The sequence below is a fragment of the Muntiacus reevesi genome, chromosome 11 (assembly GCF_963930625.1).
Source record: "Muntiacus reevesi chromosome 11, mMunRee1.1, whole genome shotgun sequence".
In the NCBI taxonomy this organism is placed as follows: Eukaryota; Metazoa; Chordata; class Mammalia; order Artiodactyla; family Cervidae; genus Muntiacus; species Muntiacus reevesi.
In genome coordinates this window covers 18,024,232-18,039,895 of record NC_089259.1, presented here as the reverse complement: position 1 = coordinate 18,039,895, position 15,664 = coordinate 18,024,232, and positions in this window count along the sequence as shown.

Here is a 15,664-nt window from a genome sequence, read left to right as displayed (position 1 = left end):
TAAAGAATCCAGCTGCCAATGCAGGAGACACGTTTGATCCCTGGGAAGATCCCCTGGAGGAGGAAATGGCAACCCACTCCAGTATTCTTCTCTGGGGAATTCCATGGACAGAGAAGCCTGGTAGGCTACTTTCCATGGTTTCACAAAGAGCTGGACATGACTGAGCGACTCAACAACAAGCAGATTAACACAAATCTCAACTTTGGCATGTTTCAACTGTGCAAATACCTTCTTTTAGGGTGCTTCAATTACCTCACCAGAAAAACAGAGGATAAACTTTCCCTCGCAGGGCTGCTGAGAAGTTTAAACAAGATAAGGTTAAGTGAAGAGCACCCAGTTCCCACACTGGAACAGAGTGAATGCTCGGTAAATATTACTTGAGTCTTTCCTGCTTGAACAAGTATTTCTTTCAGTTTACCCGACTGTGGTCATCTCGGCAGCCTGGGGATGCACCTGGTACCATTGACAGAATCCGCTCGAAGCCCTGGGAAAACACTGGGAAAGGCATTGACAGCTTTGGGCGGCCCCTCTTCACCCTCTGCCTTTGGCCAGGGGTGCCCCTAAGGTTTCTAGTCCGCCCTGTTCCGGAGGGCTGCCTCTAGGGGGCGCGCTGTCTTCAGAACTCGAGCCTGGACTCGCCCCTCGAGCGGAGGCAAGGCGGCTCTGAAGCCTCGAGGAGGACGCACCCTCAGCTGTCCCCCTTCCTCCCCACTTAGTTTGCTCGCAGTAACTCCGGGAACCGGAAACCCCACGCTTTCCAGCCCTTCGATGAGCGCGCACTGATGCCCGATGTGCTATATCACTTACTCTGGACAGACCTTTCTCACAACTTAGTTAAGGCTCAGAGATGTTAAGTAACTGACCGGAAGTCACACAGCTAGCGGACTAGAATCCATCTCTTCCCGACTCTAAAAGCAGCAAAACATCTTTGTGGTTCAAGAAGCACCAAGTGTTCAGTTCTCCAAAGGGAGCCAGATGACTTGCAGACCTAATCATGGGCCCACCAAAAGACCCCAGGAACAAGAAAACCAAAACAGCCTTTATTAATACTGTCCTTTTCTCCTTGGAACTTGCTGTTGCTTCTGCAGCCCTGTGTCTCTGCCTCTCTGCATCCAGTGGTGATTTTTTTTTTTTTAAGCTGCCCTGACTCATTCTGAAAGTGAAGTCATTGGAGGTTAATTCCTTTTCCTTCTTTTCTCCTCAGATGTTTGATTTTCACAGCCATTCCAAAGAAGTGTTCAGGACAGTGTAGGAGCCAATGTTTTAACTGTTTATTGCCTCCACTGAAGGAGTCGGGACACATTAAAAAACAACAGTAGTGACTGCATGTAATTGATGGCTGATGTCTACACTGCTGGGCAACAGCAGGACTTTTCCTCTGAGACATAATCTCCTGTGCCAGAAAAAATAACCAGTGTAACATGATGTTCCTTGACACTGAATTTGTACTCCGAGTCTGTCCAGGTGATATTCCCCAGCTCCTTTGGGCAATTGTTCCTTCACCCACCCACCCATCCATCCTGCCAACAGTTGGGAGTCCATAGAACGCACACCACGGAGCCTGAACCTTGACGGTATCTGCCTACAGGACAATTGTGATCCGGCAGAGCAGTGCTCATGGGAGAACTGACACCAAGCCCATATTCAGAAAACACTCTTTAATGAAGGCCATGCTCATGCAAAAGATGCCAGTTCTTTCTGGACTTTCTGTTGTCTGGTCTTGTATCAATTCTTTTTATAGTATAGGAGTGGGACTTCCCCGGTAGCTCAGTGGTTAAGAATCAGCCTTGCAGTGCAGGGGACACAGGTTCAATCCCTGGTTGTGGAACTAAGATCCCACGTGCCTCGGGAGCAACTAAGCCTCTGTACCATAACTACAGAGTCTGTGGACTGCAAAGAAAGACCTAGCATGAAGCAAGGAAGATCCCGAGCGATGCAACTAAGACCCAATACAGTCAAATAAATCAACAAATATTAAAAAAAAAAAAAAAAAAAAAAAAGTATAGGAGTGAAGAGGAGCAGCTGGGAGGCTAGAATTCTGTTTCTCTCTGTTATACTCACCAGTCCCAATGTGGTTTTGTGGACAAAGCCCTGGCTTTTTGCGTTTGTAAAGCAAGGAACACAGGCTCCTTTCTAACTCTGCCAGACTTTCATGTCACAAACTGGCATCATCAACTGCCTCGGCCTCCAAACAACTTTAGTATCTCTTCTGCCCACAGCAGAGTTCACAAGCCTAATGCTATCTGTGTGCAAGATGAGCTGCATCTCAGTGAACCCCTGGAAAACAGACTCCTGGGCCAAGACAGCCTGCCTGCCCCCCGTCCTTTGCTGTGCATTTATTCTGTAGGTTAGTGGACTCAGGGAGGCCGACCTGCCTCGGAGGCCCTCCCCAGACTCTTGTTCAAACATGCCACCATCAATATCTAAGTAAAAGTGACTGGGTGTCATGGAGAGCAAAGACACTTAGAAGGTGTTTGAAGGTCATAACAGAAGAGCAGAAAGTCTTCAGAACAATCCTGGTGCCTTGGAATCTTGACGCATCGGCACCCTTTCCTTCTCCCCGCATGTGACTGAGCACCCATCCCCAGTCTGGTGCCCAGTGTCCTCACCCGCCCAGCCAAAGCTGCAGGAGCAGGAGGAGCACAGCGTCCAGGAGGCAGGAAAAGAGGTCCACGAGGCAGGACAGAGGCTGGCTCTGCCCCTCGAGAGCTCTGACCATTCGGGTGGGTTGCCTGGTCTCCAGTCCAGGCCCATTGTCCTTGTCTATAAAATGAGGATAGTGATGTCCAGGGCAGCTTCCCTGGTGACTGAGTTGGTAAAGAATCCACCTGCAATGCGAAAGACCCAGGTTCAATCCCTGGGTCGGGAAGATCCCCTGGGGAAGGAAATGGCAGCCCACTCTAGTATTCTTGCCTGGGAAACCCCTTGGGCAGAGGAGCTATAGTCCCTGGGGTCGCAAGAGCCGGAACACGACTGAGCGACTAAACCACCACCACCGCAATGTCCTGCGCCCAGCATTCCTACTGGCCACATGAAGTGATGGGTATAGAACACCAGCGTGCACTACGGGGTGAATTGTTTTTTTGTATAACTTTATTTATTTGGGGGTTGTACTAGGTCTTTGTTGCTGCACAGGCTTTTCTCTAGTTGTGGAGATTGGGGGCTACTCTCTTACGGTCTGCAAGCTTCTCGTTGAGGTGGCTTCTCTTCCATAGCGCGGGCTCTAAGGTTTCAGTAGTTGTGGAGCAAGGATCTAGAGAACAGGCTCAATCGTTGTGGTGCACGAGCTTCGTTGCTCTGCGGCATGTGGGATGCTAGGCACTGGCAGGCAGACTCTTTACCACTGAGCCACCAAGGAAGGCCCAGTTATTTATTTACTTTTTTAATACTTATTTTTATTTATTTGGCTTTGTTGATTCTTAGTTTCAGCATGCAGGATCTTTAGTTGCGACATGTGGGCTCTAGTTCCCTGACCAAGGATCAAATCTGGGCCCCCTGCCTTGGAGCACAGCGTCTTAGCCACTGGACCACCAAGGAAGTCCCTGAATAATCTTTTTTGTAAAGAGTGTTTCTTTCCCCCAGGATATGTATATTTTGCCAGAGCACAGAATCCGGTCAAAGGAATGACCTTGTACAGTGCCCTGCAGGTCGTAACCAGGAAGGAAAATGTATTTGAAGGGATTGGTCGTGTTTCCACTGTCATCATATCCCAGCAAGGGGGCAGCTACGACGCAGACACCTGTCCTGACACTAGAATCCTACAACAATAATGAGAGTATTTACAATAGTACCCTCTTACATCTAGAAAATGATTTAAAATTATCAGTGAATCCTTATTTGCTTTGGCTCATTTGATTCTGAGCGAGTCCGTTTAGACAGAACAGATACCAAAATGTTGATTGAAGGGAGGTACAGGCTGGAGCTCACAGAGGTGAGGTTACTCGCTGAGAAGTGACTAGAACCCAGGGACCTAACTCCTCTGGATTCCAAATGCAGCACTTTCTCTACCAGGCCACCAATTACAAGTGTGAAATACTGACACTTAGCCAGACCGTTGGCGCTTCCCTGGTGGCTCAGCGGTAAAGAATCTGCCTGCAAGGCAGGAGACCCCAGTTTGATCCCTGGGTCAGGAGGATCCCTGGAGGAGGGCATGGCAACCCACCCCAGTATTCTTGCCTGGGGAACCCCCATGGACAGAGGAGCCTGGTGGGTTGCAGTGCATGGAGTCGCAAAGAGCTGGACATGAGTGAAACAACTAAGCAGCCGCAGTGTTAGCAGTTGGATTGTTGGAGAGCCACGGGTGACACGTCACGTGGCTCCTGTCCCGGGGGCCCTGTGCAGCAGTCCTTCGAGAAGGCGTCTCCAGCTTCCTGCTGAGGACTACTGTGGTTTCCACCCACAGCTTCACTTCCCACCAGAACTTCTCCAGCACACATTTGCCCTGTACCACGGACAGAACTGAACTTTTGGTCTTACCCAGCAAATTGGCTTCTCCTCCACAAGACTCCATCTATATGCTTTCCTTTCTCCCAGAAACCTGCCCCTCACCCACACATCCTATACTCTGTCCTGGTCCTTCCTCTACCAAAATACAGCTCCATCCTCTCTCTCTTTCCACTGCCCCAAGCAAATCACCATTTTCTTTAGTCTGACTTCAACTTACGTCTAATCCCTGGGAGAGTTTTCGTTAAAACTCAGGTTGCAGGGCTCCTAACCCTAGAGTTTCTGATTCAGAGGCCCAAGAATGTGCATTTTCACAAGTTTTTGGTGAAGCTGAAGCTCCTGGAGTCCACTCTGACAAAGTGAACCTCCCTCCGTCCTTTCTCTGTATAGCAGTTCAAGAGGTCTTTCTGTGAAAATCACTCAGTCGTGTCTGACTCTTTGAGACCTCACGGACTGTACCATCCATGGAATTCTCCAGGCCAGAATACTGGAGTGTGTAGCCTTTCCGTTCTCCAGGGAATCTTCCCACAACCCATGGATTGAACCCAGGTCTCCCACAATGTGAGCATATTCTTTACCAGCTGAGCCACAAGGGAAACCCAAGAATACTGGAATGGGTAGCCTATCCCTTCTCCGTTGGATCTTCCTGACCTAGGAATCAAACTGGGGTCTCCTGCATTGCAGGCGGATTCTTTAAAAACTGAGCTATGCAAAATCTCATTTGGATCATGTCACTTTCTTGGCTCTGTTAGTCTAATCAGGCCACAGTAACAAAATACCATAGGCTGGGTCACTTATAAACAAAAAATTTATTCCTGACAGTTCTCAAGACTGAGAAATTCAAGATCAAGTTGCCAACAGATTCTGTGTCTAGTAAAGTCCTACTCCTTTTTCTCTTACCCTCTTTTCTCTTACCGTCTGTCTTTTCTCTTACTCTCATGTGTGGAAAGGCCAAGGGAGCTCTTTTATAAGGGCTCCAATCCCACTCAGGATGTTTCAGGTGACTCAGTGGTAAAGAACCTGCCTTCCGATGCAGGAAACTTGGGTTCGATACCTGGGTCAGGAAGATCCCCTGGAGAATGGAATGGCAACCCATTCCAGTATTCTTGCCTGGGAAATCTCATGGACAGAGGAATCTGGCGGGCTACAGTCCATGGGATCACAAAAAGTCAGACACAACTTGGCAACTGAACAACAACAATAATCCCATTCATGAGGGTGGAGCCTCATCACCTCCTGAAGGCCCAAGCCCCCAATACTGCCACATTAAGGGTTAGGATTTCCACACATGAATCTAGGTGGAGACACAAACATTTAGTCTATAGCACTTGAAACTCTAGTACTTTGGCCACCTGATGTGAAGAGCTGACTCATTGGAAAAGACCCTGATGCTGGGAAAGATTGAGGGCAGGAGGAGAAGGGGGCAACAGAGGATGAGAGAGTTGGATGGCATCACTGACTCGATGGACATGAGTTTGAGCAAACTCTGGGAGACAGTGAAGGACAGAGAGCCTGGTACACTGCAGTCTATGGGGTCACAAAGAATCAAATGCGAGTTAGCCACCAAACAACAACAAACTGGTCTAAAACCCTTCATGGTTCTCATCACACTTAGGAGAGGGAACTATTCTGTCTGGTGTCCCTGGCCGGGTGCTAGCATAGAGTTCCTTCAGAGTCCATGCCACGAGACTAACCCCCTGGTGCCCTCCAGTTGCCTTCACCTTCAGCCTCCTTGTTCCTTAAGAACTTGAGTACTGAACTCACCATCTTCATTTTCACCATCCCCTTCCATCACTATTTAGGGAGCAATCCATCTAATGCTTTAGTCTCTATGTTCCTGACCTCCTCGCCTCGAGTGATCTATAACTTTCCACCCTGGTGGACGTTGTCGTCACCTCTAAGTCTTGATTTGAAGCCCCCCCTTCTTGAGCACCTCTTCCTCTCCTTCTAGCTTGTTGGTTCTAGTACTCCCATCCCAGCGATTCTCTGACATCATTAAGGCCTGTGATTCACTGGCCTTAGCATTTTTTCATCCCCCATCATAGCTTAGTTTTTCACTTCCTTCCTGACTCAGCTTAGGATAAATGGCATATTTTTTAAGAGCACTTCCTCGTAAATACCACTAACGCTCAGCTATCCCTTGCTCGGTCCCTGCACCCAAGCAGCCAGAAGAGAACACTAGCTGGGGTGAGTGTTCTCACTTTAATTCCTGGCCACAGACCGTAAAGGTCCCTTCACACTGCCCACAAGTCCGATCTATTTCCCTTCCTGGACCAATGGCACAGACATCACTTTTGCACATGCAGAAGCTCAGGCCCCACCCAGACCTCCTGAATCAGGATGATCTGCACTTTAACAATGTCCACAGGTGATTCATTTCCACATCAGATGTTCAGAAGCACTGCCCTGGTGGTTTGCTTTCTGAAATTAATTCATCATCTTTCTCTTTCTCCTCAAACCTCCTGAGCCCCTGTGGCCCGTCACTCAGCTCACAGTCCACTGAGAATGCTGGACGCAGTCCTATGAATTCAGCTGTCCATCACATCCTCAACCTGCTTCCATCTGTAAGGTCCCAGTTCTGTAGGAGGCCGAGGCCTCCAGATTTCATCCCTTTCACTCCTGCATCCCTGAATTGTGAGATGCGTGTGTGTGTGTGTCACTTCAGTCATGTTCAACTCTTTGCAACCCCGTGGACTGTAGCCCGCCAGATTCCTCTGTCCATGGGATTCTCCAGGCAAGAATACTGGAGTGGGTTGCCATTTCCTCCTCCAGGGGATCTTTCTGACCCGGGAATTGAAACTGCATCTCTTACATCTCCTGCTTTGGCAGGCAGGCTCTTTACCACTAGTGCCACCCGGGAAGCCCACTCCTTGGCTACTGGACATGTTCTCGTCCTGTCTTGAAAGACTCTCCCATGATCCCACATCCTGCTCCTGCCGCCCACCTCTTAGCTTCCCAGCAAATCTCCCAGGTCCCCTTTCCTGCTGAGTTCTCATGGCTCACTTGCTCTCTTCACTTAGGTCTTTGCTCAGCCACCCTTTATAAAATCTGTCTCTCACACACATTTTAATTATTTTTATAATGTTTATCTCCGCAAGGTATGTCCTCTCTTTTTTTAGTGTCTGTCTCCCCACACTGGAATCTCATCTCCAGAGCATGGGGTCTTTTTCTATTTTGTCTGTGGCCGCATCCCAGGGCCTGACAGTCACTCGTATTGCATAAATGAGTAGGAGCTAGGCTGGAGTGTCACACAGCAGAAAGAGACAGAGGCTACCAAGAAGGGCCCTGGAAGCCCAAGACCTTAGGGACCGCTTCATTTGACAAGAGGAGATGGGGCAAATAATATGTCATTTTCTGCTCTTCATTGCTTTCTTAGGACTGATTTGTTGCAAGGATATACAAAAGTACTTGTAATCTCCAGTGAAAAGGAGGGAGACAGTTGTTATAAGATAAGCGGAGTCTCACTGAGTCCCCGGGGAGAGTTCAGAGGGGGCCTCAGCTGATGGAAGGTCAGCAGGTAGTCCCAGTAATTCTCCCCTCCCTGTATTCCTGTCCTGGTGCGCGGTCCTCCAACACCAACCAGGCCTGATGTGTGAGGAACGAACAGGATCGTGGAAACAGCGGTCTATGTATGGCTTCTGAAGTTAGTTCATAAAAGACACTGTTTTCGGTAACTCGCCCCAGGGGAAGCCAGCTGCCATCTCCCGAGAACACTCAAGAGTTACCGGGGAGTGAGGGGTGGAGAGTCAATCCACATGGGGAGGAACCCAGGCCTCCTGTCCACAGCTGGTGCTACTCAACAACGTCCAGAGCAGCCCCTGGAAGTGAACCGTCCAGTCCTGCCCAAGCCTCTGTCTGTGCCACTCCCTTCTCTGATGTCTCACCTTCTGTGGGCAAATGCCCCAATGTCTATACCAGTCTCCCTGTCATCTCTGCAGGTGAGCCTTCTTCCTGCTTACCTTTTAACATACAAATGGCAAAAAAAAAAAAAAAAAAATAGTTGCCAGTTGTTGGTCTACACCACGAATAGGCCAATTTTTACTCTGAAGGGCCCGGTGGTAAATAATCAGACTTTGCAGATCCTGTTGCTTCTATTACAACTACTCAACTTGACTCCATGTCTGTAGCACACAAGCAGCCATGGGCAATACCTAAGTGAATGGGTGTGGCCATGTGCTGATAAATTTTATTTATAAAATCAGGGGCAGTGAGCTGGATTTGACTGGAGAGTCGTGGGCTGCCAACTTCCAGTCTTCAGGACATCATGGTTCCAGGGCTCAATATCATCTGATGGGCTAAGCCTGAGGCTGGTATCCCCTGTGGGTGAATCAATTTTGGCCGAATAGCAACAGTAAGACCAGATGAGTTAAGGGAGGAACAGATCTTCTAAGAAAGAAATGGTACTGATCAGCAAATAATGTGCATCTTTTTAGCACAATCACATTCAGTCAGTCCATTAACTGACCGTCTACATCGTGCTGAGCAACTTTGATAGGATATGGGAATATGAGTGATACATGCCCCACAATAGGAGCTATTATGTATCTCATGCTTGAAAGTGCCAGATTGGCCATTAAGTACTTTATACACGTTGTTTCCTATAACCCTCAAAGCAAAAATGTGAGGAAATTAAAGCTCAGAGACATTAAGTAACTTATTCAAGGCCATATAGTAACAGGGGAGCCAAGCTGCCCTTGACTGTAGAAGCCAGAGCTCTTAAACATTATGACTCGGGCTGTTCAATGCTGCCTCTCAAGTTCCTTGAATTCTTGCCCTCTGAGAAGAGCTCGTTGTCACCTTGGACTTTTTTTTCTTTTTTGGTAAATTCTCTTTTTTTTTGCAAATTAGTTTTGAATCCTTTTGGCTGTTAATAAAACCAATTATGTAATCATGCCCCCAATTGTTAATAGAGTGACTCTACAGTTAAAAGTGACTTGAAAGGGGCCCTGTTAGCTGGGCAGAACCTGCACCTGGCCAACTTTCTGGCACGTGGGATTTGTGGGTCACTTACAGACTAGCAGTCCTTGTGGCCCACAGCTGCCGTGGCGTCTCACAAAGGCACGTTTAGGAGCTTTGTTGAGGAGGCTGGGGATCCCGCCCCAGTTCATTTCTCATTGTCTCCCTAAACTCTCAAAAATTACAACATGAATAGACATTTTAATAGTCTACTTGCATGATTTTTCAGCAAATTAGAAAGCAAATTGCAGTGAACTAAATATGTAATTTCCCAGAAGAGGCTCCCTTATTCTTTCAATCATGGAACATTTAAATTTTTTTTTTAGCTGCTTTTTCAAGAAGCCAGCTAGACATATTAGAATTTAAATCTTAGAGATTTACATCATTGTTTTTCTATTTAAGTTCCAAATCCTCATTAATAATATCTACTAAGAAAAAAAACTATATCCCGGAACACTGTTATATTTGTAATAATAGCATTTTTGTTTCATAATTCTGAAGTTACAAATCAGTGTGTGTGTGTCAGTCGTGTCCGACTCTTTGTGACCCCGTGGACTGTAGCCCGCCAGGCTCCTCTGTCCATGGGATTCTCCAGGCAAGAATACTGGAGTGGGTTGCATTTCCTCCTCCAGGGGATCTTCCCAACACAGGGATCGAACCTGCATCTCCTGAATTGCAGGTGGACTATTTACTGCTTGAGCCATCAGGGAAACCCCTGCAAATCAATAATAAAGAATTATACTATATCATTTAACTTTTTTTTTTTTTTAAGATTTGGCCATGTAATTGTGGTTCTGTTTCAAAACTAGAGGTTTTGTCTTGTAGACAGTGTGGTAGGTGGGACTTCCCCCATGGTCCTGTGCACTTCTACTGCCGGGGGCGCAAGTTTGACCCCTGGTTGGGTAAATAAGATCCCACATGCTGCATGGTGAGGCCAAAAACCAAAAAATTCCAAAACACCAAGTCTTCTCTGGAGTAAGATGACATTCCCCCAGAGCCTTAAAAGTTATCTCTCCTTGTATAAACGAGGTCCTGAACTCAATAAAATAATAATAATTGGGGGGAAAAGTGCTACGCTAAGTCGCTTCAGTCGTGTCCAACTCTGTGTGACCCCATGGACTGTAAGCCACCAGGCTCCTGTCCATGGGACTCTCGAGGCAAGAATACTTGAATGAGTTGCCATGCCCTCCTCTTGGGGATCTTCCCCAACCCAGGGACTGAGGAAATCTTAAGTCTCTGGCATTAGCAGGCAGTTTCTTTACCAGTAGCAGCACCTGGAAATCCCCACTTACACCCTCTTAAAATGCTGCCAATGCCACAGAAGGAAGCCAGACTTTTGAAAGGTAAGCAGTTACATGGAGAGAGAGTCCCAGCTGACAGACAGCACCAAGTCCCCTGACAGTGAGGCATCTCAGGTTAGACCTGCCCACCACAGTCAAGCTACTTGATGACCTTGGTTGCATGAATCACTTGGAGGAAACATTAGAAGAATCACACAGCTGAGCTCAGCCTAAATTGTGAAAATAAGAGCAAATAATCTGTTGTAAGCAACTATGTTTGGGGGTAGCTTGTTATAAACGGATACAAGCAAACATGTGTATATGTGTGTTAAGTTGCTTTAGTCTGTCTGACTCTTTGTGACCCTATGGACTGTAGCCCTTGGAATTCCTCCCTCCATGGGATTCTCCAGGCAAGAATACTGGAGTGGGTTACCATGCCCTTCTCCAGGGGATCTTCCTGACTCAGGGATCGAACTCACATCTCTTAGGTTTCCTGCTCTGGCAGGCGAGTTCTTACCACTAGCACCATAGCAGACACGCTGAAATATTTATGGATAAAATGACATATCATCTTGGATTGACTTAAAAATAATCAGATGGTAGAAAGAAGTTGGTGAAGGTATAGTTGAAGACTGGCTGTGAGTTAATAATTGTTGAAGCTAGATAATAGATGTTTAGAGGAATTCACTTCTTTATTCTCTCTCCCTTTAAAATTTAAAAAATATTTGGATATGTTTGAAATGTCCCTGATAAAAATTTTTTAAAAATAAGTCATTTTAAAAAAATAAAAAATAAAAATAAAAATAAGTCATTTTGTAATACTGCAAACCAAATAGAAAATTACCTACCTAGTATATTATAACTTAAACTTATTTATTTTAATTCTCAGGCTCACCTGCATTGGGAACATGGAGTCTTAACCACTGGACTGCCAGGGAAGTTCCCTAAACTTAAACTTTAATGTTGAATATTAGAAGACTTCATGTCAGATTTCATTAAAAAAAAAATTAGGATCAGAACCAAGAAAATCAGGCTAAGAGGAATATAAAGTGCAAAGAAGGGGCAGAAAACTTAGGCTGTTGGTTCTTAAGTCATCAGAGGCTGAATGAGTGCTGTAAATGTGCATGGCTGCCATGTTTTTTAAGCCTTTATTGAATTTATTGGGGCTTCCCAGGTGGCTCAAATGGTAAAGAATCTGCCTGCAGTGTGGGAGACCTGGGTTCAATCCCTGGGTTGGGAAGATCCCCTGGAGAGGGCATGGCAACCCACTCCAGTATTCTTGCCTGGAGAATTCCATGGACAGAGGAGCCTGATGGACTACAGTCCATGAGGTCTCAAAGAGTTGGACAGGGCTGAGTGACTAACACTTCACTTGAATTTGTTACAATATTACTTCTGTTTCTTGTTTTTGTTTTCTGGCCCCTGTGTGATCTTAGCTCCCAGACCAGGAATCAAACCTGCACCCCCTGCCTTGGAAGGCGAAGTCCCAACCACTGGACCACCAGGGAAATCATGGCTCCCAGGTTTTACAATTAAATGTTAAGAAAGAAGCATTGATCCAAACTATTTTGCAGTCACCTGTGTGTCAGACTCTATGCTGAGAACTGGAGTTGTATCAGAGGGCTCATCCCAACCTTCCTATCTGCCGTTAGACACACTGTAATTTCATTTTGTGAGAAACTCAATGCCCACTGGTCAGGTGCATACACAAGTGAGGTGGCTATAAGGTGAGGGCTGTGGAAAGGTGGACTTTCTTCTGTCTTCTTTACCTTCACTATTTGTCTTCTATATGCCTTGTATGTCCCTCATTTTCTGCATTACTATTTTCTTTTGTATTTAGTTTTTTCCTAAACAGAAACATTTAAACTCCTTTCTCATTTTTTTTGTGTGTATTTTTCAGCTATTTGCTTTGTAGTTGCCATGGAGATTACATTTGACGTCCTGAAGTTATAACACTTTAATTTGAATTTATGCCAGCTTAACTCCGATAACATTAAAAAAAACTCTGCTCCTTTCCATCTTCATCCCACCGCCTGTTGGTTGTTGATGTCACAGAATCACACCTTTATACTTTGTGGTGGTGGTGTTCATTCGCTCAGTCTCATGCCCAACTCTCTGCCACCCCATGAAACTGCAGGACATCAGGCTTCCCTATCCTTCACTGAACCCCAGAGTTTGTTCAAACTCATGACCATTGAGTCAGTGATGGCATCCAATCATCTCCTCCTCTGTCGCCCCCTTCTCCCCTCCTGCTCTCAATCTTTCCCAGCATCAGGGTCTTTTCCAATGAGTCGGTTCTTCGCATCAGGTAGCTAAAGTATTGGAGCTTCATCTTCAGCATCAGTCCTCCCAATGAATATTCAGGATGGATTTCCTTTAGGATTGGCTGGTTTGATCTCCTTGCTGTCCAGGGGACTCTTCGTTCTGTAGCTGACCATGGTGTAATTATTTAATATTTCTGATTATTTAATATAGTATTCATGTCATAGTCAGAGCTTAATTTTAACAATTCTCCTCTAAGGACTGTTGACTTGTAATCTTGAAACCATGCACATTTACTGCATTTGTTAAGATGTTTGTGGTAAAGAATGTGCTTCACTTAAAATTATCACCACCATGGTTTTTCTAGAAGGTTGAATTTGTTCACCAATTTCATCATGAATACCTGCTGAGTAGTCCTTACTGATCTAGTTCCAGTGTAAGTTCAACAGAAAGCTTTCTTAATTAGATAGGCAAAGTATCTGAGAGTATCCTTCTTATCTGCAAAGGGAATTTTGCAGCAGCAAAAGTAAAGTAAGTCAGTGGTTCTAATAGATTATTGTTAAAGCACAAATCAAACTCTGATCCATCTACATCAGTGTAGATAGTTTGTGTGAGATTGCTCAAGAAGGGTGAAGAATGAGAGGAAAAGAAAGCCTTGAGCAGAGCGTGAGGAACAGAACCTGTGAAAAATCCACTAGAGACCTCTGTGCCTGCCTCGAATCCTCGTGGCCCATCCTTTCTTATAAACTTTAGTCATTTCTGCAGCAAACAGTTAGGCATGTAGGTCCCAACAGCCCCTCCCCTCAGCTGCCAAATGAATCTTTGGGTTTCTATGGGGATGGAGGTGAGGACTGCCACCACCCATGGCATGCCTGTGGGGACCCCCTGAGTCAACCAGGTCTGTGTGAAAACTTGGAGGTACAAGGAGTTGCCCATCTGTAGGCAACCTTGGAGCCTCTGGAGGCAGCCTGACAATTTTGAGGTCCATTCTCCCTAGCAAGTCGGCGTCCCCAGGGGGTCAAGTCCCAGTTGTCCACAGCAGCGACTGGCTTTACAGCCACTCCCTCCCAAACCCCACTCTCATTCCTTGGGACCACTTTATTTTTTTAAGAGTTTATTTATATCTATATTTATTTATTTTCATCTTTGGCTGTGCTGGGTCTTTGTTGCTGTGCCCTGGCTTTCTCTAGTTGCAGCAGGTGGGGGCTACGCTCTAGATGAGGCGCTTGGGCTTCTCGTTGCCATGACTTCTTTTGCCATGGAGCACAGGATCGAGGGCACGCCGGCTTCAGTACTTGTGGGGCGTGGGCTTAGTTGCCCACATGGCATGTGGGATTTTCCTGGACCAGAGATTGAACCAGTGTCCCCTGCATCGCAAGACAGATTCCTAACCACTGGACCACCAGGGAAGGGAAGCCCCCTCCTTGGGGCCACTTTACAAAAAGATGACATGTGTATCTGTCTCAGGGTCCAAATAGGTTAAGTAGAAAGCACTGTGTATTCTATTCTAATGCATTTATTTATTTATTTGGATGGCACTACAGGGCATGTGGGATCTTTGTTCCCCAACCACGGATAGAATCCATGCCCCCCGCAGTGGAAGTCTTAGCCACGGGGCTGCCAGAGAAGTCCCAGCACTGTGTTTTTCTAAACAGAAAGAACTTCTTCAGAGAGATGGTTGGATGCGTGATGGAAGAAACCGAGATGCCCACAGGGGTCGGGGAGAGGGCGACAGAGAGACCGTAGTCTGAAGCCACTGACACCTCTGGGCAGGAGGGACAAAGGGCTGAGGTGACAGCAGCAGGGTCTAGAAGACAGAGCGTCACAGCGGGCCTGTCCGGCAGGAGCTGGAGCCCCAGAGGACGCTCCTTGGCTGCCGGAGGGGCTGCCCTCCGCCTGCTGCAGGCAGAAGCCGGCCGAGCTGGGAGCCTCGGAAATGCAGCCTTCAGGGGTCAGCTCACTGCGACAGACAAGGGCAGGGGTAGGCAGGGAGAGGAGGCAGGGCAGACCCATCTGAACTGGCACAGAGGAGCCGGCGGGGAGAGACAGCAAAAGGGCCTGAGACTGAATGGCCGGGGAAGCCTGAACTGCTCTGTTTTTTGTGTTTGTTTTTTTTTTAATGTGCTTTGTAAGATTAAAAGAATCTTCCCATATGTTTCTTGCTGTCAGCTGAGGGGGCCTGGGAGCCACAACACTCCAGTGATGGCGAGCATATCGAGTGCCTAGGTCTTGGTCTATAGTGTGTAGTCCTCAGAGAAATGACTGATTCTCAGACTCAGGCAAGAGCTATACAAGGTGAGCCTGGAGCATCTGGTAGGGCTGGAAAGTAAAGTGTTAAAATAAACATGGGACTTCACTGGTGGTCCAGTGGTTAAGACTTGGGGCTTGCAATGCAGGGGGCACATGTTCAGTCCCTGGCCAGAGAACTGAGATCCCACATGCCATGTGGCATTGCCAAAAGATTAAAAAGAGAGCAAAACAACACACACACACAACAAAACAAAACAAACTGCATGATGGTGTAGGTATGTGAAAGGGACAAAGGAGTCAAATGGAAGAGCCTCTAGGGACTTCCCAGGTGGTCCAGTGGTTAAAAATCTGTCTTATAATTGCAGGTTCAATCCCTTATCAGGAAACTAAGATCCCACATGCTGTGGGCAACTCAGCACATGGACCAGCACAACTAGTAAGTCCGTGAGCCACAACTAAGACCCAATGTGGCC